The sequence below is a fragment of the Rhineura floridana genome, chromosome 7 (assembly GCF_030035675.1).
Source record: "Rhineura floridana isolate rRhiFlo1 chromosome 7, rRhiFlo1.hap2, whole genome shotgun sequence".
Taxonomy (NCBI): Eukaryota; Metazoa; Chordata; class Lepidosauria; order Squamata; family Rhineuridae; genus Rhineura; species Rhineura floridana.
In genome coordinates, this window is record NC_084486.1 from 150,006,130 (window position 1) to 150,031,307 (window position 25,178).

A 25,178-nucleotide genomic window follows, 5' to 3' on the forward strand; every position below is an offset into this window, starting at 1 on the left:
AACACCGGGTTCCTACAACATTTGAACATTCGGGGAAGGGTCGCAGTTCAGTGGTAGAGCATTAGCTTTGCATGGAGAAGGTCCAGAGTTCAATCCCTGGCAGCATCTCCAGGTAGACCTGGGAATGTCATCTGTCTGAAATCCTGGACAGCTGCTGCTAGCCAGCGCAGACATCACTGACTTGAATGGACCAATCGTCTGACTGAAGCAGCTTGCTATGCTTTTTTGGACACAGACCATAGGAAGCTTCCAAGCCAGATCATTGGTCCATCTATCTCAGTAGTGTCTATGCTGACTAGCAGAGATGCTCCAGGGTACCAGGCAAGGGACATTTTTGTTACGGAAATACGCAGAGTAACTCTGTGCATTTACCCAAGTGGCAGGTTTACCCTGCATTTAGTTCACTGAGACTTAAAATGGAAATGGACTGCCTTCAAGTCAATCCCGACTTATGGCGACCCTATGAATAAGGTATTCATGGTAAGCAGTATTCAGAGGGGGTTGACCATTGCCTCCCTTTGAGGCTAGTCCTCCCCAGCTGGCGAGGGCCTGCTCAGCTTGCCACAGCTGCACAAGCCAGCCCCTTCCTTGTCCACAACTGCCAGCTGGGGGGCAGCTGGGCTCCTTGGGACTCTGCAGCTTGCCCACGGCTGAACAGGTGGCAGGGCACATAACCCCTGAGCCACTCACTGTGGGGTGATCTTTAGCTGGCCCTTCACGCCCAGGAGACACAAGCGGGGATTTGAACTCACAGACTCTGGACTCCCAGCCAGGCTCTCCTCCCCACTGTGCCATACCCTGCATTAGGATCACTGAGACTTCAGATTTAGTAAAATCAGAAAAGTTACTTTATTTCTAAAAATGCATAGTAGATAGGAAAGGCATACCTAGTTCTAACTAAGTTGGAGGCACAACGCCCAGACATGGGAGTTGCCCTCATGGCTCAGGAGAGATAGCAAAGACAGAGATGTCTCCTTTCCTAGGACATTCAAAGAAGACAACGGAAGGAAGGGCAGGTCAGCTTCCCTGAGCATATCAGTTTACATTGGAAGGAAGTTAGGTAGAGAAGAGCACAGGCAAAGGGAGGCAAGCCTAGCCAGCTGGAGGACCCCAACTCTATCTTCCTTCTGGAATACAAACATAAGAACCCAAGCAGGAGTTGCTCTTGCCCCACTTCCAACCATTTTCAGTCCTACTTGGAGATGCTAGGGATTGAACCTAGGGCCTTCTGCATGCAGAGCAGATGCTCTGCCAATGAGCTACAATCCTTCCCACACTGCTTGCACATCACACGTGACTGAATATCGCAGTCCCTTGGGACTCCTCAACTCCTAAGAAGGGTCTCCCCCCCCCCAGTAATCTCAGTGGTTGGGCTGACACGTACTGGGAGAACTGTTCCTTCAAGTTCTTGAGCACCATGCTGTTTACAGCTTTGTAACATGGCTAGTCCTTCAGCAACATAACTAGATCCCCTGGGGATGGGTACATAAGAAGAACAGGCCACAAATCAGGAAGTCTGAGTGGCCTCCATGACAGTTTTGCATTCCAGTTCTCTTAAATGCTGGTCTATCATCCAGCCAACATAAAACATTCACACTTAGGCCATGTCTTGCGTTTGACGGAGTAGGTTATTCCCTGCTAAAGCACCCATCCCTCTGTGGGAGAGATCATAATTCAGTGCACGTACAGATAGAACCAGCTTCACTGGCTGGCATCTCGTTGTTGTCGTTTTAAGGAGCAGGGAGCACATGATGTGAAAGACTTCTGACCAAGATTCTGAAGAACGGCTGCCAGTCAGAGTACGCAGTACTAAGCTACATGGACCAGTGGTCTGATGTGGTATACACAGAGCTTGGAAAAGTTACTTTTTTGAACTACAACTCCCATCAGTCCCAGCCAGCATGGCCACTGGATTGGGCTGATGGGAGTTGTAGTTCAAAAAAGTAACTTTTCCAAGCTCTGGACGGCAGCTTCCTATATTCACCTGTCCAATAATAAAAGGCTTTGAGCACTCAGGCCCTCTTCATTTAGAAGGCTCAATGACTGACAGATTCTACACAGAGGGTTGGATCCATACTCAGATTAGATCCATCGAAATCAAAGGACATGACTTAAGTCTGTTGTGTTCAATGGATCTGCTCGAGAATTTAACTGTACAGAACTCCGAATTTTGTAATGGGCAAAAGTTTCATCTTTCACATGCTTTCACAGAAGCAAGTTTCTGGTTCTTTCGGCTGCAAAAAGAGACTGGAAAGACCAAATGTGAGGCCTGTTGGAACCTTGAAAGCCACAGGGAAGTAGAGCAGGATCGCCAGGGATCCACCAGCTTCAGTGCCCGGCATAACTTTGTGCTAGTTCACATTAGGCACTGCAGATTGAATGATGGAAAGCAGGCCCAAATGCAGAAGCATGCTGAATTTCTGTAATTGACACAGTTAATGCCTTTCTTAATGTAGAATTTGGGTTGATGCAAAAATTCAGTGTTGTTGTTTTCCTTCCTGTAGTAGCACTACATTGTATAGGCACGCCTCTAATTTGAGCCTGGAGGACAAGGAAATGCCAAATAGGGGCATGTTCTCTGCAACAAAACCCACTATTTCCTGGGGATCCTTTGATAGCAGATCTGGAAAAAGGCTGACACAAGTTTCACAGGGCAGTTCTGCTGTGGTTGGCCCAGATCTCTCTCCTGGCCACCCGGGACCCTCAGCCGGAGACGCAAAAGCCATCAGGGCTGCAGAAAAGAGTGAAGTCACCTCCTGTCCAAAGCAGCTCTCCCCAGCTTTTAACCAAGCGCAGAAACCTCCTGAGCCTTGCCGCTGGGAACTGTGTGGGAAGGGTCTCATCCTGCTCCGAAGCTCACTTAGGCCTGCTGGGGATGGGGCAGAGCACTTCCTAGAATGCTTCCCAGCCTGTGCACCTGACAGATGGCTGAGAGGGTGTGGGGGAGGAATAGGAAGATTCCGTCTGCACTACAAGCTTGTCTCTCTTCCAAGCGGGGAGAAAACAGTGTGACCTTAGCGGTGCCCTGGCTTCTTAACACTGCTTTCTTTTCTTCCAGCACATCCCAAAGGAGAACAGCCGGCTGGATCTGGAGCTAAACATTTTCTCTGTAGAGAGATGTAATGAGGGATAGGATCACCAGTTTGCAGGGAGCAAGCTCCAGGGGGGCTGGCTGGCCTTCCTGTTTACCAATCCGCTTGGCCAAATTCCTATACTTTCAAGGCAGTAAAAAGGCATAAAAAGCCCTGTTTGAACCGGCACATGTGAACCTTTGCAAAAGCACGGATTTTTGCTGCATGTAAAAACAACAACAAAACCAATTGCAAAATAATAATAATTCTTGCAGCCAGTGCTTGGCTGTGGCTTCTCCAGCAAAATTCAGGCTTGCAGTCACACTTTTGTCGAGAAGGAAGTGCAACGCAGGTCACAGCAGGCTGAAATAAAAACAGCAGGTGCAACCAGATGCCTGGGAAGGGGAAAGCTACAGATGGCTCAAGACAGCGAGCCAAGCCACAAGCAGCTGGAGATGGTCACCCCCTGACTCTCTCTTCTGTTCCCGAGCCAATTTAAGACTGAGTGAGGGATTCCTTCTTGACCTCAGAATGGGACTAGGAATGTAAGAGGCACTGTGCTGGATCAGACCAACAATCCCATTTGCTCTGGCCAACGGCTATTTGGATGCTTCTAGGACAGGGGCGGGGAATCTTTGGCCCTCCAGATGTTGCTGAGCGACAACTCCCACAAGCCTTAGCAAGCATGGCCAGTGGCCAGGAATTATGGGAGCTGGAGGGCCCATCCTAGGAAGACCACAAGCAAAATACAAAGACAAGAGGGCTCTGCTGCTGTATCTCCATCACTCCGTGCTTTGTTGCCAGTAGCTCTCAGGTCCAATTTCCAACACCCTCCATTAAAAAGGAACCTCAGGTAGCAGAGCTGGAAAGACTCTCTGCTTGAAACTCTGAGACACACCTCCGTGTCTACAGGGAGCCTGACCACTGGCCCATTTGGTTCAATGTTGTTTACACCAAGGATGGAGAACCATTTTCGCCCGCAGGGGCCACATTCCCTTCTGGGCAGCCTTCCAGGTGCGGAAAGAAAATAACGTCAGCAATAAAATGTAGGAGAAGCAGGCAACTGGACAAGTTTATTGCAATAAAGAAAGCACTGATGTACCGCAAGAGAGAGAGTTGCCTGCACACAGGAGAACGTCTCTCTCCGCCTGTGATACAGGCACACACAGTTATAAAAATATGGCAAAGCATCAGCAAGATTACCATATATGGAGATTGACATAGGAGCGAGGAGGGGTTTTCAGAGCATGTGATGACTGCAGGTACTCATTCTTACTGATTTGAGTTCATACCCGTTCGAAATATTCCTAAACAGATGGGAAATCTTTCTCTAACCACAACTTCCGTTTTCCAGGAGCTGGCTGGCACAGCTTGCCATTTCCCTATTTTCCTGTACAGTAAGGCAGGAAGCACCTTAACATGTGAGCTTAAGGAAAGCCTTTTTAGCTTCTTGACAGATATAAGCATATTGATGATTAATCTCCCGTATTATTGATGAGGGACCTGAGTCCAGCCTTCCACGCAGGGTACCCGTGGCAGTGGCAAGCAGGGCCAGAGCGATTGTACCTTTGTCCAGTGGGCTACTTTCTACCCACACATGTTTTGTCTAGGAAAGGAAGAACCACGATCAGAGTTCAAGGACACATTGCAGCCTGGCCAAGACACTCCAGGAAGGTGTGAAGGAAAGCCGGTGAGGGATGAGGCCTTGGGAGAGGGGGGGGTTGGGCAGGGGAGGGGTGGCCTGGGAAGAGTTTCAAGGGCCAGGCAGAGAGGCCTCGAGGACAGCATCTGGTTCCCCATCACCAGACTACCCTGACGGGCAGCGGCTGCCCAGGGTTTCCGACAGAGGCCTGGCCCAGATGCCACAGACTGAACCTGGGACCTTATGCATGGAAGTACATTCTCTGCTTTCCACTGAGCCGCAGCCCACGGGAAAAATGCCGCCAGCCCCAACGAACTGGAGTCCTGCGTGAGCCCATGGCCCGACTCAGGATCATCCATGCTTGTACTGAATGTGAAGGCTTCATGTATCAAGGAGCTGTTCCTAGACTCCTCCACCATTGTAAATTAGTCTAATCCCATTTTCAAGCCAGAGGCCGCCGCCGCCGCATCTTGCGGCAGCAAATTCGATCACTGAATGATGTGCCGTGCAAAGATGTACTCTTTTGCATCTGCCCTGAATTCATGCCACGACTCAGTTGCACACACACCCCTAATTATTTGCAGTTTCCAGTGCCTCAGAGAGGAAGAGGGAAAAGGATTCTTCAAGCAGGGTTTAATTTCAGCCAGAATTCACCAGGGATGAGCCCCAGAACTGGTTCTAAACAGGACTGGGTAACTGAGTTAGCGCCAGTGAACTGAGCAGAGCAGGTCCTGATTCCAACCTATCGTTTTGCCCCTACTATGCCTTCAGAAACAGTCCTTGGCATGAGTCCCCATGCCTCAGTGGGGAGAGCATCTGCTTTGCATGCAGAAGGTCCCAGGATCAACCCCCAATGTCATCTCCAGGTAGGGCTGGGATGAGACTCACCGCGCGAAACCCTGCAGAAATGCTGCCAGTCAGAGTAGGCGATACAGAGCTAGATGGACCGATGTTCTGACTGACTATATGGCAGCTGCCTGTGTTCCTTGGCCTCTCTCGGATACATCACAAATGCCCTGCTGCTTCTGACTCCCACCAGGAACGAAGGAGGGCGGGGAGAGAGGAGAGGAGCGTCTATTTACCATCAGCCTTGTGAGGGGCTCAAGATTTTCAACCAGGAGTAGATGAGATGTCCTTGGGAAGAATTAATCAGAACTAAGGGCCCCTTCAGACAGCCTTCTTATTTATTGTGCATTCATGATAGCATGGGACGGTTATACACAATCCCTCTTTCAGTACCGTTTGCCAGGGCTGTGGAGTCGGAGTCGTGGAGTCGGAAGCCATTTTGGGTGGAGTCGGAGTCGGTAGAAATGTACCGACTCCAGCTTTAAAATAAATTTTGATTGACAATTTTTTAAAAATATAAATTCAAAATGTCAAAGAAGCTTCCCATGGTCAGCTGTATTTGAGCATTTCACCATAACTCAAGATGGAAAACATTTTGTGTGTCAGTGTATGACACAGGACCCAGATGAAGACAAATGCTGTGATGCCAAGATCAGCGCATATTCAGGCAGCGATAAAAATGCTCCTATGAGAGCTTCCAATTTAAAAAGACATTTACAGCCCTTTCTAGGGCTGTGGAGTTAGAAGCAATTTTGGGTGGAGTAGAAGTCGGAGTCGGACAGTAGAAAAATAGAGGAGTCGGAGTTGGAGTCGGAGTCGAAGGTTTGGCGTACCGACTCCACAGCCCTGCTGTTCGCACCTGCAAAAGTGTCAGGGCCAACATACTGCTTTGTTTCCAGTGGGTGCATGTCCCATCACTTCCTGTTGAAATCCTGTGACTTTTTATACCACCAAGGTTCCTGGGGTGGGTGGGTGTTGCCCCGCTGTTGTTGCGCGAATGACCCTCCAGACAGCAATAATGCAGTAAGATCGGGGAAGCGTCGCAGAACAACTAATAAAGGAGAAAAGTGTATGGACAGCCCAGCACAAATCTATTACTATGCTCTATTATCGCATCAATGAGACAATGTGGGGGGAAAACGCCAGCCTGGAGTGGCTTTAAAAGACAGTCAGCATCATACTCTGTAATTAAAAACTGTTGGAAGTGGGGCAAGAGCAACTCCTGTTTTGTTCTTTTACTTATGTTCCAGAAGGGAGATAGAGTTAGGGTCCTCCAGATGGATAGGCTTGACTAACTCTACCTGTGATGCTCTGACTGACTTCCTTCCATTGCACACTGATGCGCTTAGGGAAGCTTATCTGTCCCTCCTCCTTCCACCCTTTCCCTCTTCTCTTCTTCGACTGTCCGAGAGAGAGGAGACACCTTTGTCTCTGCTCTCTCCCTCTTGAGCCATGAGGGCAATAGCCACGTCTGGGCGTTGAGCCTCCAACTTAGTTAGTTAGAACTAGACATGCCTTTCTATCTACTATGTATTTCTATAAATAAAGTAGCTTTTCTTATTTTACCAAGTCTTAAGTCTCAGTGATCTCAATGCAAGGTAAAAGCCTGCTTTCTTAGGTAAACGCACACACTGGCACACACGCGGCTCAGACTGCTGACTTGTCTGCTAAAAGATATACAAATTTACACAACAACAAAAACCATGTTACAATCTGCAGATTCTTTTTCAGGGTTGCCCTGCCACTCATAATGGTTACCAATTCTTTAAATTATGGGCAGAGCGGTCAAAGGAAGCTTTTTTTTTTTTTAATGCATCATGGATGGAGTTTATTCTTTTATGAAAGCAAGGGAGAGAAAGGGTGTTGCGATGATCTTCACCTAGCTTACCATAATTATTGTAAGAGCTAGAAATCTGCTCTCAACATTTTGAGAATCTGAAATGGTCAGAATGCCAAATCCCATTCCAAGGTCGTCAATTCGGAACTTGCAAAGGAAAACCCACGCAAGTGCAGCGTTCCTGAGAATGAGCAAGAGTTACTCAGTACCCAATTACATAAGGACAAGGCGTGCTAAATGGCACATGTGGCTACAATTAGCTGTGACCTGATTTGCATTCGCTGTAGGCCTAAGCTACGGGGTGGGTAAGCGGGTGATGCTTCCCAGGCACTGCCAGGCACAGCCAAAGGCCTTCGGGGGATGCCCAGTCTTTCTGTTCCAGTTCTAGCGAGAATTTCCTGGCAGAGGTCAAGGACAGACTTGACCCATCTTGAGAATTATAAGGTAGCCAACTTTCTTTTCTTTTTACAGGGCTCACCTCCTGGCATAATTTATCTTACCTTTGCTAGTCATGAGAAAAAGCAGAGAAGTACCCAAGGCCCTGCAGCCCCACCCCTGCAAAGCCTACTCATCTCCCCACTGCCCTGTTTTTTGTTTCCAAGATTTCAACAGGGATTGCTCACTCATTTCCAAACCTACCTTTGCTGGCAGCCATAAGGGCTAGGAACTTGCTTGTTTTAAACAACATTCTCACAAGGGCAAATTCTGTGCTGTGGAAATCACTCACAGCCCTGTTTATGGATTTCCTCCTCCACCACAGCAGCTGGAAGAGGCTTATTTGGACAAGCATTCCCAGCCTGGAACAACTTTCTCCACGCTCCTCAGATGGAGCACTGCTGAGAGTATCGCATGCCCCAGAGGTGAGCTTAGTTTGTACTAGAAACTGGGCTTTTAGTGTTGTAGCTCCAGCCCTCTGGAATCAGTTGTCACCTGAAATTAGGCAGGTGGCAAGCGGCATGTTTAGGCGCCCGCCTACCGAAGACATTTTTGTTTAAGAAAGCTTTCCCTGAGGTGTGCGACCCAGTTGTTTATGAAATATTAATTGTACATCTGTAGGAATAGTTTGGATTACTAGGTTGGATTACTGCAATGCATTATACATGGGGCTGCCTTTGAAGATGGCTCAGAAACTGCATCTGGGACACAATCCAGCAGCCAGATTGTTAACTGGCATAGGGCAGTCAGAATTTATAACACCTATTCTGGCTCAACTGAACTGGCTACCAGTTAGGTTCCGGTCACAATTTAAAGTGCTGGTTTTGACCTATAAAGCCTTATGTGGCTCAGGACCCCAAAGCCCCAAAGACCACCTCTCCACACATGAACCAATCCGAACCCTGTGTTCTTCATCTGAGGCCCTTCTCCATGTGCCCCTCTGAGGGAGGTGCAGAGGGTGGCAACAGGAGAACAGACCTTTTCAGTGGTGGCTTCCCATTTGTGGAATACTCTCCCCCAGGAAGGAACACCTGGCACCATAGCTATCTATTTTTGCACACCAGGCAAAAGCCTTCCTTTTTACCCAGCCTTTTGGCCCTTAATTGGAAGGGCTTTAGTTATCAATGGCCTCTTTTAATGTGGCAGGCCTTGAAAGACTTGTCTTTACTTGTACTGATCTGTTTTTAAATTGTTGTATTGTGTTTGTTGTTTTAATGGGTTTGTTGTAATTGGTTTTCATCTTAATATTGTGAGTTGCTTTGGGTTGCTTTGCAAGGAAAGTGACTAATAAATATAAATAATAAAAATATTAATGTTAATATTACTACTATAATGTATAATACATTATATAAAATAATATAATATTAATATTGTTTTTCATTTGTAGGAATGTTTTTTATTTCTGTTCTTAAGAGTTTGTAGAAATGGTTGTAACTGTATTATTTGCATTTTTTCTTATTTTCGTCTTATAAACCACTTTGATGGCCTCAGGCTGTGAAGCGGTTCATAAATTTGCAAAATGAACGAATGGATAAAATAATTTTCCTCTAAACTGTAGAATCACAGAATCAAGATGTCATCTAGCCTACCCACCACGACCACCACCAAAAGCAGACCCCTTATCCACACGCCAGCCGCAAAGAGAGGTTAGTAGCAGCCTACACAATGAAGACCCCCATGCACCCACTACAATCATTTTGCAGAAAAGGTCCGTGCAGAGCAAATTCCTCCTTCCAAATTGCGCAAGTCAGCTGAGCCACATTCTGATGGGGGGGTGGCGGGGGAATATGCAAACAAGCCTTGGGGCTGCCAAATCGACCAGGACTTGCCCAAGGTGAAATAGGCAAGATGGGACCCTCCCTCCCACTAATTAACATGGGCCATGAGCTACCAGGAAGTTCTCTTGCCCAAGCCCCTAATCAAATGACCAGGAGCAGAGCAACAACAGCACATGGGTGGTGCCCTCAGGGTCAGATCTGTTTGTCTCCCAGACTGCCACCCTGACTGGTGACACAAGTCTCAGCCGCCTGAAGCCAACGCTCCACCTTGTCTGGTGCTAGGGCCAAGCCACTTCCACCATCAACCAATCTGAGCCACAGGAACATACTCTCTCAACGCCAAATACAGCTATCTGCCACATTTTGACAGAGATAGGCTTTAAAAACGAGCCCTTTGAGAAACATGGAAAGCAAAGAACACCCCCCCAACACACACAGACACACACCTACACCTCCGTTTTAGATTAATACGCTAACTAACCTGCACCTGACCCTATCCAAAAATACTTTCTCTCTTCGATGCCCTGCTCAGCATCCCAGCTCTTCCCTCTCCCCCTCCCCCTCCAATTATTAACCTGTTTGGAATCTGAACCATCCTGTTCACCCCCACTTGATCTATTTACACTTTTAAGGCAATCAGGACTAACCAGCCCTCATATCCACGCTGGTTCTGCGCTCTTCTGTAAGTCAGCTGAGATGGCCAAAGGTATGTACACAAGTCTTTTGACTCTGCACTGAGCATAGGAACCTGCCATATACTCAGTTAAACCAAAGGTCCATCCAGACCAGCCCTGCGGTTTCGGTTTCGTAGGTGTACTTTGCAACATGTCATCGACACAACAATGGTGCATTAGTGGTGGATTTATACTGGGCCATCCACGCATCATTCTGCACTGTTAGCTGTTCTGCAAAGCTTCTTGAATGTTACCGTATTATTGCCATCAGGAGGGGCACTCTTGCGCTACAGCACAACAAGAGCAGGACAACTCCGCCCCCCAAACATTAGTGTATGAAAAGTTACAGAATCTCAGAGAGAAACTACACGTCATGTGCTGCTTGCAAATGGAGCAGTATGTCCACCCAAAAACGCTTTCAAGGGCAAAAAGAACTGAAAGTCAGATCAGGTACAATTGCCCAGATATCGTAGAATAGTAGAGTTGCAAGGGGCCTATAAGGCCATCGAGTCCAACCCCCTGCTCAAGGCAGGAATCCAAATCAAAGCATTCCCGACAGATGGCTGTCCAGCTGCCCCTTGAATGCCTCCAGTGTCGGAGAGCCCACTACCTCTCTAGGTAATTGGTTCCATTGTCATATGGCTCTAACAGTTAGGACATTTTTCCTGATGTCCAGTCGAAATCTGGCTTCATGCAACTTGAGCCCATTATTCCATGTCCTGCACTCTGGGACGATCGAGAAGAGATCCTGGCCCTCCTCTGTGGGACAGCCTTTCAAGTACTTGAAGAGTGCTATCATATCTTCCCTCAGTCTTCTCTTTTCAAGGCTAAAGTTCTTTCACCCTCTCCTCACAAGGCTTTGCTTCCAGTCCCCTGATCATACTTGTTGCCCTCTTCTGAACCTGTTCTAGTTTGTCTGTATCCTTTCTAAAGTGTGCTGTGCAGAACTGGATGCAGTACTCAAGATGACACTTAACAGGTACTGAATAGAGCAGAATTAGTAATTCACGTGATTTGGAAACTATACTTCTGTTAATGCAGCCTAAAATAGCATTTGGTTTTTTTGCAGCCACATCACACTGTTGGCTCATGTTCAGCTTGTGATCAACAACAATCCCAAGATCCTTCTCCATGTAGTATTGCTGAGCCAAGTATCCCCCACCTTATAACTGTGCCTTTGGTTTCTTTTTCCTAGGTTTAGAACTTTGCACTTATCCCTGATAATTTTCATTCTGTTGTTTTCAGCCCAATGCTCCAGCCTATCAAGATCCCTTTGAATTTTATTTCTGTCTTCCAGGATATTGGCTATCCCTTTTGTATCATCTGTAAATTTGATAAGGCCTCATCATGAGTGCACAATAAAAAGGATCTCCGGAGGGTGTGGGTTGTACGTAGGTTATTTTAAAAGGTCCTGCAAAAACAGCTACAGAGCCCATGGAAGGAAGAAGATAACGCATGTGCTGCAGCCGGCCAGGAGGGAACAGGCAGACCAAATAAAACGGGCTTAATGTAGTCTTGCACAATAAGACATATTCAGTGATGTGGAAAAATGTGGAAAATTTTCTGTGGAAAACATTCCAGTGCTATATTTTCTGTGGAAAATTTTCAATTTCATAAGTTCATTAGCAACAATTAATGGATGCCAACTGCAAATAAAATATGACAAAAGCTTGGCGGTTTCAATGCTTTTTATCTTTGTTTACTAAATACAAGTAAAATAAACATGCTGAACTAGATCCCTCTCATCAGAATTTTTTCTGGAAATCTTTCCATTTGTCTATATACTTTCAGGAAGGTCTTTTATGATTAATTTTTTAAACCTGTGCATGCTGACTGGCTTTTATAAATCCTTTTGGCTGTGCTTCCCCCCCCCCGGTATGAATTTTGTTGTCCTTTTACATATCACATCTCTGACGGCCAATGACAGATAAATCCACCATATATTTATATGGTCCTTTAAAATGAAAATAACAAACTCTTGAGCAACACCATGTGACAATGAATTCCGCAGGATAATTCTGTCTTATGGCTAATTGCTATCTATCTAATGCTTGTGGGTGTTATTTCTAACTCGCTCCATCTGCGTAAGGATTTCCATTTGCACAATGGAGCTTTCCTCCATCTCTCTCATCCCCTGTGCATACCCTGCACCCTCCCCCCAAATCTGCTCCAGAGGGTTGGGGAAACTCCTAGACCAAATGTTTAGTATGACATTCTGCACCTTTCCTGCTCTCATGTGGCGTTGTAACTTATGCACAAATCCTAGCCTGAAGGCGCCAAATGTTCTCTTGTCATCAGTGCATAGCTCAGTGGCGCAACACCTGCTTTGCATGCAGAATGCCCCAGGTTCAATCCCCAGCATCTCTGGTTAGGGCTGGAAAAGACACTCTGCCTGGAATCCTTCAGAGCCCCTGCCAGTCAGTGTAGACAGTATTGAGCTAGATGGACCTGACATGACATAATACAGCTTCCTTTGTTCTTGTGCTCTAGCCCTGAAGCAAAAGCGGTCTGAGTTTTGCCAGCATCCAGGTGAGAGAATAAAACTGCCGGTATCATAATGCCATTATACAAACCTATGGTGTGGCTGCATTTGGAATACTGTGCACAGTTCTGGTCGCCTCACCTTAAAAATGATATTGGAGAGTTGGAAAAGGTTCAGAAAAGGGCAACCAAAATGATCAGGGGGGATGGAGCGACTCCCCTGTGAGGAAAGGTTGCAGCATTTGAGGCTTTTTAGTTTAGAGAAAAGGCGAGTCAGAGGTGACATGACAGAAGTGTATAAAATTATGCATGGCATGGAGAGAGTGAACAGACAAAAGTTTCTCTCTCTCTCTCTCATAACACTAGAACTCGTGGACATCCAGTGAAGCTGAATGTTGGAAGACTCAGGACTGAAAAAAGGCTTATGGCTTACGGCCTTTATGGCTTATGGCCTTTATGGCTTATGGCCTGCCTTCAAGTCGATCCCATCTTATGGCGACCCTGTGAATAGGGTTTTCACGGTAAGCAGAATTCAAAGGTGGTTTTACCATTGCCTTCCTCTGAGGCTGAGAGGTAGTGACTGGCCCAAGGTCACCCAGTAAGCTTCATGGCTGTGTGGGGATTCGAACCCTGGTCTCCCAGGTCATAGTCCAACACTCTAACCACTACACCACACTGGCTCTCTGTGTCCTTCACACAGCACATTGTTAAACTATGGATTTTTCTCCCAGAGGAGGCAGTGATGGCCACCAATTTGGATGGATTTAAACGAGGATTATACAGATTCATGGAGAAAAAAGGCTACCAGGGGCTACTAGCCATGATGGCCATGCTCTCCCTTCATGGTCAGAGATGGTGTGCTTCTGAATACCAGTTGCTGGAAACCACAAGGATGGGACAGTGCTCTTGCGCTCAGGTCCTGCTTGTGGGCTTCCCTGGGCACCTGGCTGGCCACTGTGAGAACAGGATGCTGGACGAGATCAGGCACTGGCCTGATCCAGCAGGCTCTTCTTACGCCTTTATGTTCTTAGGGATATAAAATTGCATAGGTGTATAAAATTATGCATGGCATGGGGAAAGAGGAAGAGACGTTTTTCTCCCTCTCTCATAACACTAGAGCTCGTGGACATCCATTGAAGCTGAATGTTGGAAGATCCGGAACAGACAAAAGAAAATACTTCTTCACACAGCACGTAGTTAAACTATGGGATTCACTCCCACAAGAGGCAGTGATGGCCACCAACTTGGATGGAATTAAAAGAGGATTAGGCCAATTCATGGAGGAGAAGGCTATCAATGGCTACAAGCCAACGATGGCTATGCTCTACCTCTGTAGTCCGAGGCAGGATGCTTCCGAATACCAGCTGCTGGAAACTACAGGGGGGGAGAGTGCGGTTGTGCCCAGGTCCAGCGTGGGGGTGTCCCACTGGGGCATCTGGTTAGCTGCTGTGAGAACAGGCTGTTGGACTAGACAGGCCACTGGCCTGATGTAGCAGGGTCTTCTTATGTTCTTACGAGAGAGCACCCAAGAACCTCGCACCTGGTGCCAAAGGGATGAAAAGTCAAGGTATAGTCCTGGCATGGGAGAGGCGCCTTAGCTCAGCGGCAGAGCACATCCTTCACAGACAGAAAGCCCCAGGTCCTGTCCCCACCATCTCCAGTAAAAGGATCAGACAGCAGGTGATGGAGAAAAGCCTTCTCTGCCTGAGATTCTGAAGAACTGTTGCCAGTCAGAGTAGGCAATATTGACTAGAATAGATTATCCATACCATACATTTAAAGTACATAGCTCCCCCAAAGAATCCTGGAAACTGTAGTTTGTTAAGGATGCTGGGAACTGTAGTTCTGTGAGGGGTAAGCTACAATTCCCAGGATCCTTTGGGGGAAGCAATGTGCTTTAGATATGCTTTAAATATGTGACATGGATGCAAACACACCATACATTTAAAGTACATCCCCCTCCCAAAGAATCCTGGGAACTGTAGTTTGTTAAGGATGCTGGGAACTGTAGTTCTACCATTCCCAGGATTCTTAGTGGGGGGGATGTGCTTTAAATATATGGTATATACGCAGCCACAGATAAATCTGTTTTGCTTCAGTTTACATCACTTAGAGAGGGAACAGGCTCTGTGTGTTTCAGTGTCTAGGTCAGGAGTGGGGAACTGTTTTTAGGCTGAGTGCCACACTCCCTTCCAGACAACCTTCCAGGGAGCCATGTGGCAGCAGTAGGCGGAGCCAGAAGAAAAAGTGGGTGGAGCAACAAGTGTAAATTTTGTAAATGAGCAGAAGGCTAGCTTCTACACACAGAGACACCTTTTATCTTCCATCCTGCCAAGCAAAAAGCATTCAAAGTTCAAGGACAATGTCAGCCAGGGAAAAAACACAGAGTGAGGGCTGGGGAGGGGCATGTATAGGGAGAGGTATGGCCTGGACAGAGTCCCAAGAGCCAGAGAGAGAGGGGCCTTGAGGGTCACATGGGCCTTGAGGGTCACATTTTGCCCCCAAGCCTGGGGTTCCCCATTCCCCTAGACTACACTGACTGGCGGCAGCTGTCCAGGGTTTCAGAAAAGGGCCTTGCTCAGCCCTAAGCAGAGATGCTGCACATTGAGGCGTTGCACACACACATACACACAAACACCTGGATGTTAAGGGGCATGTGGGTCCCACAAATCTGATCTTTCCCCCATGTCTTGCTTTTGTGCCCTTCCATACACACGTGAGTGCTTTCCATTTAGGAAAAGCTTCTCTCTGAAGCCAGACAGCTGCTGCCTCTCAGAGCAGGCAGCCCTGAACAGACCAATCATCTGACTCCCAATCAGGAAGCTTCCTACATTCAACAAGTTAGCAAGTGGCTCCTCCACACATACACAGGCACACCCTCCCTTTTGCCATCCATGTCTCCTTGCTGCATCTCACCTACCGCTGTTCTTTGCCAAAACAGAGTTAGAATCACAAGGCGCCCTGCAAAGGCCAAGCACAGGGTTCAGAACCAAGTATACCAAATACTATTTATGTCCTTCTGATTTTCAATCCACATTTAGACAACTTGCCAAATTTTAAAGGGCTGCAATCCAGTTGTAAATACAATTATTATTATTATAATTATCATTATTATTAAATTTTAAATTTGTATCTCGCCCTTCCTCCTAGTAGGAGCCCAGGGCAGCAAATGAAAACACTATAAACATTCTAAAACATCCTAAAAACAGACTTTAAAATATATTAAAACAAAGTATCTTTATAAACATTTTAAAAAGCAATTCTAGCACAGATGCAGACTGGGATAAGGTCTCTACTTAAAAGGCTTGTTGAAAGAGGAAGATCTTCAAAGGGCGCCAAAAAGATATTTAAGGGGAGGGAGTTCCAAAGGGTAGGTGCCACTACACTAAAGGTCCACTTTCTATGTTGTGTGGAACAGACCTCCTGATAAGATGGTATCTGCAGGAGGCCCTCACCTATACAGCGCAGTGATCGACTGGGGTATATAAGGGGTAAGATGGTCTTTCAGATATCCTGGTCCCAAGCAGTATAGGGCTTTGTACACCAAAACCAGAACCTTGAACTTGGCCCTAATTTGAGCACTCTAAAAACACCACATAAATGACAGAAGATTATTCCTCTACTTCCGCTTCCCGTTTTTAGCTGCCTCTGTTTATTCTAAAACGGTGTGTTATTGTTTTATAATTTCATTGCATGGTGTATCTACATTATAGTAGCCCGCTCTAACATCTGTATAGATGAAGTATGTGTTTTCAATATTTTTAATAAACAAATCCTATAATTCAGTAGTAGGACTACCACAAAAAAAAGATATATAAATATTATCAATATCTGTATCTGCCTTCCCCAACCGTGCTGGCCGGGTCTGATGGGAGCCGCAGTTCCAATCACTTGGAGGGCATCAGGTTGGGGAAGGCTGATCTATATGCTGTCATCAGTAAGACACAGTGCTTTACAGAGTAATAGTCAAAGGAGAGAGGCCCCTGACCCCAAAGAGCATACAATTTAAATAATTGTGAGGGTAGGGGAAAAGAGGAAAGGGAACAGCATGAATAACAGAGGAGGAATATAAGTAAATGCATTCACACATATTTAATTTCAATTGTGGACCAGGAATTAAGCAAAAGGGTTCACAAAAGTCTTTTACGGAAGGATGGGGGTGACATCCTGAAGGCTTATAAATTGTTTTAACTGGCTTTTGATATTGTGATTTTTTTTTTACATTGTTGTCACCCGCAACAATGGGACTTCATGATGAAGGGCTGACTATGATAACAACAACAACAACAACAACAATAATAATAGCAGCGAGGGAGTTCCAGAAATAAACGGCAGCAAGGGAGAAGTCACTCTCCAACATGGCTGTGGGGACCGAACAGGCCCTCTCTGGAAACCCCAGACCAAAGCGGCACCCTCCCCTCACTACCAGGGGGATCTGGAAGCCTAGTAGGTCCTTCAACAGGCACCTCTTGTACTTCTGAAAACGGAGGCAGCTAGCAGAGGCGGCATTGGAGCTTCCCCTGAAAAGTGCCAGAGCCCGCTGGAAAGGGAAACCCCATCCCGCCTCCCCATCCTCACATACTTTCCCAGCTCCCACCCATCAGCTGTGGGGGGGGGGAGTCCCTCTCCCTCGTGCATCTCCTTCCTTGCCAATGCCATACTGACCCTCTGGTGTGGCACTGCCAGCATCTCCGGCCCGGGTTCCTGAGGCAGGGCGTCTGTGATGCCAGAGGACGGGGCACCCCCAAGCCCTTCCGCCTCCTCTTCTTCCCCACTGGCCAGCCGCTGGTAGTCCGACTTCTCCCCCATGGCGCTGGGCTGAGAGGGGCGCTTCCAGATCCGAGACTGGCTCCTGGCTCCAAGAGGCAAGCTCTGCCGCAGTCCCAGGGGACCCTGCCAAGGGGCCTGGCTGACTGGAGCTCACCTGGCGGAGGTGTCGGGGGCCATCTTTGCCCCGCCACTGGCCAGGAGCGAGTCAGCCCTCTCTGGGCCCTCGGAATTCAGCGGGGGGAGGGGGGTAACTGACAGGCTGATCCTCTTGGCTGCTGCTGTCAGGCATCCTGCAAGGCAGCCCCCTCCTTTCTGCATCCCGTCACCATGGTGACAGGGGGAGAGGCCTCCTTGCAGAGGATGCTGTGATGCTCGTAACCCAGCTTAGTTCTGTGTGACTGAGAGAATGGGTGGGAGGGAGTTTCGTGGAGGGGAACTCCCAGGAAAGAGGGAGGCAGCAGGGAGGGGAGGGGAGCTGCAATGGGGATGGGCAACTGGAAACCTTCCTTTTTCCAGGGGGCCGAGCAAGAGGGAGGGGGAACGGGCTGGCGGAAAGGGGTCCAGGCAACGGCTGTTTTCACCAAGGTGAAAGGATGGGCTGCGAGGCTCAGAACAGGAGCCAGTAGGGCAGCCCTGCCCTCACTCACCCTTTGCCCACAGCTGTGTCCTTCTTTGCCTTCCTTTTCCTTTCTCTGTATCCATCTCCCCCTCTCCCCCCCACGATCCAATCAGGGGGGAGGGGGTTCAAGGGCTACACTCTGTCTTAACCCACATCAGCAGAGGGTGGGGCCCACACAGGGCTCCCTAGAGGAACCTGGTTAGGAAAGAGGGATTTGTTCCCTCCCATCTAGCCTTAGCCAACCTGGTGGCCGCAGATGTTTTTGACTACAACTCCCATCACGGATGGGCGGGCTGGCTGGGGCTGATCGGAGTCATCGTCCAAAACATCTGGAAGACACCAGGTTAGCGACAGCTGCCCTGATCAGTGCCCAATTGATACCCGGTATCTCTTGAATCCCCCCCCCCTTTTAGAGACCTGGACAGAAACAGCCAAGATGTGGGGAACCTTTGACCCTCCAGATGTTGCCAAGCTACGACAACTCCCATCAGCCCCAGCAAGCATGGCTAATGGCCAGGGATGATGGGGGTTGTAGTTCACCAACATCTGGAGGGCCAAAGATATCCCATGCCTGATCTGTAACAACACACACCTCAGTCACTTAACAATGGGCACTTCACTTCCCCTCCCCTCCCCAAGAGCCGAGCTCTGGATGTGAGAGGTCAGTCTAATATCTGAAGCGCATCAGTGCTTCTTATTAAATGACTAAACTTTTTTGAGCAGAAGTGAGAAATGAAAAGCTTACACAGAGTACAGAGGAATAGTATGATTCAGCAGGGTGCTGGGTGAGGGCCTGGGTTCAAATCCTTGCTTAGCAATGAAGCTTGCATCACTCATTGTCTCTCAGCCTAACCTACCCTCACAGGGTTACCATGAGGATAAAGTGGCGATGAGGAAAACCATGTATGTCACCTTGAGCTCCTTGAAGGAAAGGTGGAATATAAATGCAACAAATAAATAAATAAACAATATAGCGTTGGACTACGACCTGGGAGACCTGGGTTTGAATCCCCACACAGCCATGAAGCTCAGTGGGTGACCCTGGGCCCGTCACTGCCTCGGCCTCAGAGGGAGGCAATGGTAAACCCCCTCTGAATACCACTTACCACGAAAACCCTATTCATAGGGTTGCCATAAGTTGGGGTCAACTTGAAGGCAATCCACTTCATTTTCAAACAAAATAGGCTAATGACGATTAACAGAGATGAAAAGTAATTGCTGTCAATTGCCCATTAACAGATGCTGGGTGGAAATGACTGGCTACTGTTGGAGATGGGGTGGGCAAGATGGACCTTTGGTCTGATCCAGAAACACAGATCTTATCATCGTAACCTGCCTGTACAATATTTCAAGAACAGGGTGAAGGGCACCATCGTTCTCAGAAAAAGCAGGAAAAAGCCTGTGGTGAAACCTGCATGTCCACCAAGCGCACCACCTGACGTGGCCAAACCACACACTGCCCATTTCACTATGTGTGCCGACGCTGCATTCCGCGGTCAACCGCTTATCACTGTCACAAATGCCTGCAACAAGACAGGCACCTCTCATCTTGTCAAAGTGTAAAGGGGGTAAGAATGATGCAGGAAAACTGTGGGCAGATTCCTGCCACACAGGGCTGTGGGAGCCACGGAGATACGGCTGCACCCTGAGCCTCTCCAGTAGCCTTTCCTTAACTATTTAAAGACAGGAATCAGTATGCCACTGAATACCGGCTGGAGGCAAGCAACAGTGGGAAAAGGCTACTGCCTTTGAGTCCTGCTTGTGGACTCTCCAAAAGCAGCTAGTGAGCCACAGCATGAAGATGGGTGGCAGAAGAGATGGACCTTTGCTCTCGTCCATTTGAGTGCTTATCCTCTTAAGCAAGAAGATAAGGAGAGCCTTCCTAGGTCAACCAAAGCCCCATCTAGCTAGGCATCCTTTTCTCACAGTAACCAACCAGATGACCATTATGGGAAACCCACAAGCAGGACCTCTCCCCACCTGTGATTCCTAGGACCTGGCATTAAGGGGCATCCTGCTTCTGACAGTGGAGGCAGAACACAGCTGTCTTGGCTGGTAGCCATGGATAGCTTTATCCTCCATGAATGTGTCTAATCCTTTGTTAAAGCTGGTGGCCATCACTACAGCTTGTGGGAGCAAATCGCAGAGTATGCTGCGTGAGGAAGTGCCTCCGTCTCTCTGTCTTGAATCTCCCACCATTCTGTTGGAAGTGGGGCAAGAGCAACTCCTGTTTGTTCTTTTGTTGATGTTCCAGAAGGGAGGTAGAGTTCGGGTCCTCCAGATGGATAGGCTTGATTACCTTTACCTGTGATGCTCTGACTTCCTTCCGTTGTTAGACTGATATGTCTTAAGGGAAGCTTATCTGCCTCTCCTCCTTCCCCCCTTTCCCTCCTTCTCTTCTTCCACTGTCCAAGAGAGAGGCGACACCTTTGTCTCTGCTCTCTCTCCTGAGCCATGAGGGCAACTCCCAAGCCTGGGTGTTGCGCCTCCAACTTATTCAGTTAGTTAGAACTAGGTATGCCTTTCCTAGCTACTATGCATTTCTGTAAATAAAGTAGCTTTTCTTATTTTACTAAGTCTTAAGTCTCAGTGATCCTAATGCAGAGTAAAAGCCTGCCACTTAGGTATATGCACACGCTGTCACCCATGCATCTCAGACCGTTGACGATCTCTGCTCATTTATACAAATTTACATAACACATTCAGCTTCATTGGATGACCCCACTGGGCTCTAGTATTATGAGGGAGGGAGAACATTTTCTCTCTGACCACTTTCTCCAGACCATGCATAGTCTTGTACACTCAGGTCTTGCTTGAGGGCTTCCCACAGGGACCTAGTTGGCCACTGTGAGAACAGCATGCTGGACTAGATGGACCACTGACTTGAACCAGGAGAAATGTCCTTATGATCAAAGAGGCTGACACTGCACACTCTGGACACCTGCCCGAAAAGCAGGAATGAGGCCCTAATGAACACCAGGGCCCAAGCACAGGAACCTCTAGATGTTGATGGACTCCCAACTCCCATCAGCCCTGGTCAGCATGGCCACTAATCAGGGACAATGGGAGTATCATCCAACAATATCTGGAGGGCCACAAGTGTGCCATCCCTAATCTAGGCAATTCCACAGTGGAGCGATTCCTACCTTTCTCCTTCTCAGTTTAGAAGAATAACGAGAGATTTGTCCTTCTTAGATGATTGTGGTGTTATCTGGTTATGCCAGTAAAACATCACTTACTTTAGGTGAGAGCATGCACAAGGGACATATGCACATCCATCCATCCCATGAAGCCCCCCTCCTCAAAGCTCCCAGCTCACAGGCATCCTCTTCCACCTCTCTGTCATACCAGAGAGCACAGCTCATTAACGGAGGCAGGAAAAGCCCTGCAGCACCAGACACGTGAAAAAAGGAGCCTTGCCCACGCATGCCTGCTATTGCACCAGCGTAACAGGAATGCAGGAAGCATGCCAAACTGTGGCAGGCGGAAGTGATGGAGGGCCAGGCAAGCTGCCAGATTCAGTCTCACAAGCCCCAGAGGAACAAGGAACAGACAAGCGTGCAAATAAATAAATGAGAAAAGCCTGCTCTGGGGGAGTTGAGGAGGGCGCTTCATTCCTCAGAACGTTCTGCTGCGTATTTGTGTGGGAGGCAAAGCACTCACAGAATCACTCTTATTTTATCTGAGATTTCTTACCTGTGGAATATACACCACGCACGTACACAAAACTGGAAATCATCAGTCCGCAATTCAAGTTATTTTCTCAACATCACTTAGTTATGACTTGGCAGCAAAATGCCAAAATGTGAGGCATGGAAAGAGGAGGAGGAGATGCTGTTTTGTCTACAGTTAGGACAGGGAACCTTTTGGCCCTCCAGATGTTGTCGGACTCCAGCCCTAGCCGGCACGGCCGACGGTCAGAGATGATGGGTGCTGTGGTCCAGCGACAGCTGCAGGCCACACATTTCCCACCCCTGCTCTGCGGTCTTGTGATCTCCTCCTTCATGTCCTCACGTCTGGCATTTTTCTCTCTGTATGGGAGTGATTCACCTCCTCATCCTGCCGAAAGGCACATCCTTAGGAGACTGATCAAACCACAACAAATGCTCCATCTCTGATTAGCAATGCCTCCTTTCCAGACAATCTACACAGATGCTTCCCAGTTTAGCTTCTCCTCAAACCGGAGTGAAGAACTCATGCCTTCAGACTTGACTCTGTGTTGCCATCCAGTGTCAGGTGGAGAATTCCATCCCAGCAACCCATCCGGAGGTACACCTTATAAGCCAAATGCAGCTGCCACAGGAAAGAGGTCCTGGGTTGATTTCCCTGCCCGCCCCGTCCTATTCCGTAACATGTCATTTAATACAACACAACCCACATCCTGATGTCACCGGGCCGAGCTTTTCCCCAGCCTGTACCCCATATGACCGGCTGCCCCTGGAAGCAAGCAAAGAAATGTGAATCCAGGAGAAAGGTATCTACAGGCAGCTGCAGACATACCAAAAAACCCTACACAGAAGGCTCTTCCATATAGGAAATTACATGAAGCTGACATGTCGACTGTCGTATATGATGATTTTATCTTTTCAGCACACACCATGCTGAAATACAGGCATATGAAATCACCAACAATCTGTTGTTATTGGTATTATTATTATATGTAGGGACCCAGTGTGGTGTAGTGGTTAAGGTGTTGGATTGCGATCTGGGAGACCAGGGTTCGAATCCCCACACAGCCATGAAGCTCACTGGGTGACCTTGGGCCAGTCACTGCCTCTCAGCCTCAGAGGAAGGCAATGGTAAACCCCCTCTGAATACCGTTTACCATGACAACCCTCTTCATAGGGTCGCCATAAGTCGGAATCGACTTGAAGGCAGTCCATTTCCATACATATGAAATTTCCTACACAGAATATCATGTAGGAATGTTACTTATTTTAACAATTTGTACATCCATTAACACCATACAATGAATATGTCATGGTTACTGTCACACGAAACATTAAAGAAAGACTTTAAATGTTCACATGACTCGGCACACTGTCAACACTGACTTGCACCACATATGCATCCAAATGTGTGGGAGAGGCCGTGCCCTATAATGAGAACCTGAACACTTTGCCATAGCAAAAGGGGCATTTGGTTGGGTTAGGTTTACAGAATTTATGAATTGTGTCCCACAACAGAAAAGTTCCGAAGTGATTGTCAACAAAAAATAAAATGCAGTTATAAAAACACATAAACATATTAAAAACACAGTCAAAATGAAAACATCAAATCAATGGTACTGCCCAAATGCCCGGACACATATATATTGCCTGGCGCCAAAACAATTGTAAGATTGGCACCAAGCAGGCCTCCCTGGGGAGAGTAGTCCATAGATGGGGAGCTACTGCCCACCTGCCAAAATGGCCCCCAGGGAGTGGAAGAGTGTCCCACCCGTGCCCAACATTTTAAACATGAGATATAGGACAGAAATAAGGCTAAAGAGAGGTGAGCGATAAGATGGAAATGAGCGGGGTGGTGGTGGATGTTGATGTTTCTGCTGCTATTGGATTGCTTTTATTCAGTGGAACTGTTTTTCGATATGTGATTACTCGAATGATCACGTCTGAGTGTTTTACTAAGAACTAAATAGATGGAGTGATGTGGTGGGGGCCAGGAGGGTATGACTGTTGAGTGGTTGTGCATATGGGGGTTATGTGGTCAGATTCATTTCGTGTAGTGGGAATGTGTATGGATGATTTTGGTGACTGTACTATTATATGCTATTTATTATATACTATTTGGACACATCATGAGAAGACATGATTCAGTAGAAAAGACAATAATGCTGGGGAAAACAGAAGGGAGTAGAAAAAGAGGAAGGCCAAACAAGAGATGGATTGATTCCATAAAGGAAGCCACAGATTGAACTTACAAGATCTGAACCGGGTGGTTCACGACAGATGCTATTGGAAGTCACCGATTCATAGGGTCGTCATAAGTCGAAATCAACTTGAAGGCACATAACAACAACAACTATTATATGCAGTTCTTTTTGGAATATTTATGGGTGGTATCCAACTCAGCAGTGTCACGGTCTTGTCAGCTCAAGGATTTACGCTTGCGCAACAGAACCTTCCCCCCATTTCCCCCATGCACTCCCTAAATCTGTTCTAAGGGTTCCCCCAACCCTCCGGAGCAGATTTGGGGAGGGTGTGGGGGGAGAAAGTTCTGGTGTGCAAACAGAAATCCTTGTGTTGACAGGACATGTTAGCAGAATTACCACCCTATGAGATTTTCATGATGATATATACACTGTAATGGTATTGTGTTTTGATATTGTATCTTGATGTTTTTGTAAATTACTTGCTTTTGTGGTTCTTAGTTGTCATTGTTTAGAGGTAACTATTGTTGTTTAATTATGTTACTTCACACATGGAATTATTGGTATTAGTATTGTTTGGTTTTGAACGTGGAATTTATATTGTATTTCCTTTTTGCTGGGATATGTAAACCACTTAAGAGATTTCTGTTGAAACATGAAGTGGCATATAAATTTATTAAACAAACAAACATGTAAATATGAAATTGTAAATAATAATCAAAATGTTTGCTTCAGAGGTAATACTTTCCTATCTGAAGTTTAATTTAATGTCAGAGTTTTTACATGGCCATACGTATGCATCTGTCACATGCAAATACACACACAAGGCATAGCTGTTCATACCTATTGCAAAACAGGTTGTAATATTCTATGCCATCATCACACATGTGATAATGCATGTGGTTTCTTGCATTGAAGCAACAGCTGAGTAGGACTATGCAATCTAGGAAGATGCCTTATTTGGAGTTAGGCCACTAGTCCATCACTATTGTCTCTACAGTGACTGACAGGGTTTCAGGCAGGGATTGAACCTGGGACCTTCTGAATGCAAACCACGTGCTCTGCCACTCTACCATTCAGCTAAAGCCCTTCCCCAGTTTCCCATTATCAAATTGATCTAGGAATGTGATAATAAATCATGCTTAGCATTTATAAA

The 25,178-nt window shown here is 47.2% G+C and overlaps 1 protein-coding gene across 2 annotated transcripts in view; it reads right to left on the reverse strand.

Moving 5' to 3' along the window:
* Window positions 1–25,178, reverse strand: part of TNK2 (tyrosine kinase non receptor 2) — a 137,867-nt gene that overhangs the window by 86,172 nt on the left and 26,517 nt on the right. The gene's annotated exons all lie outside the window — the stretch shown is intronic.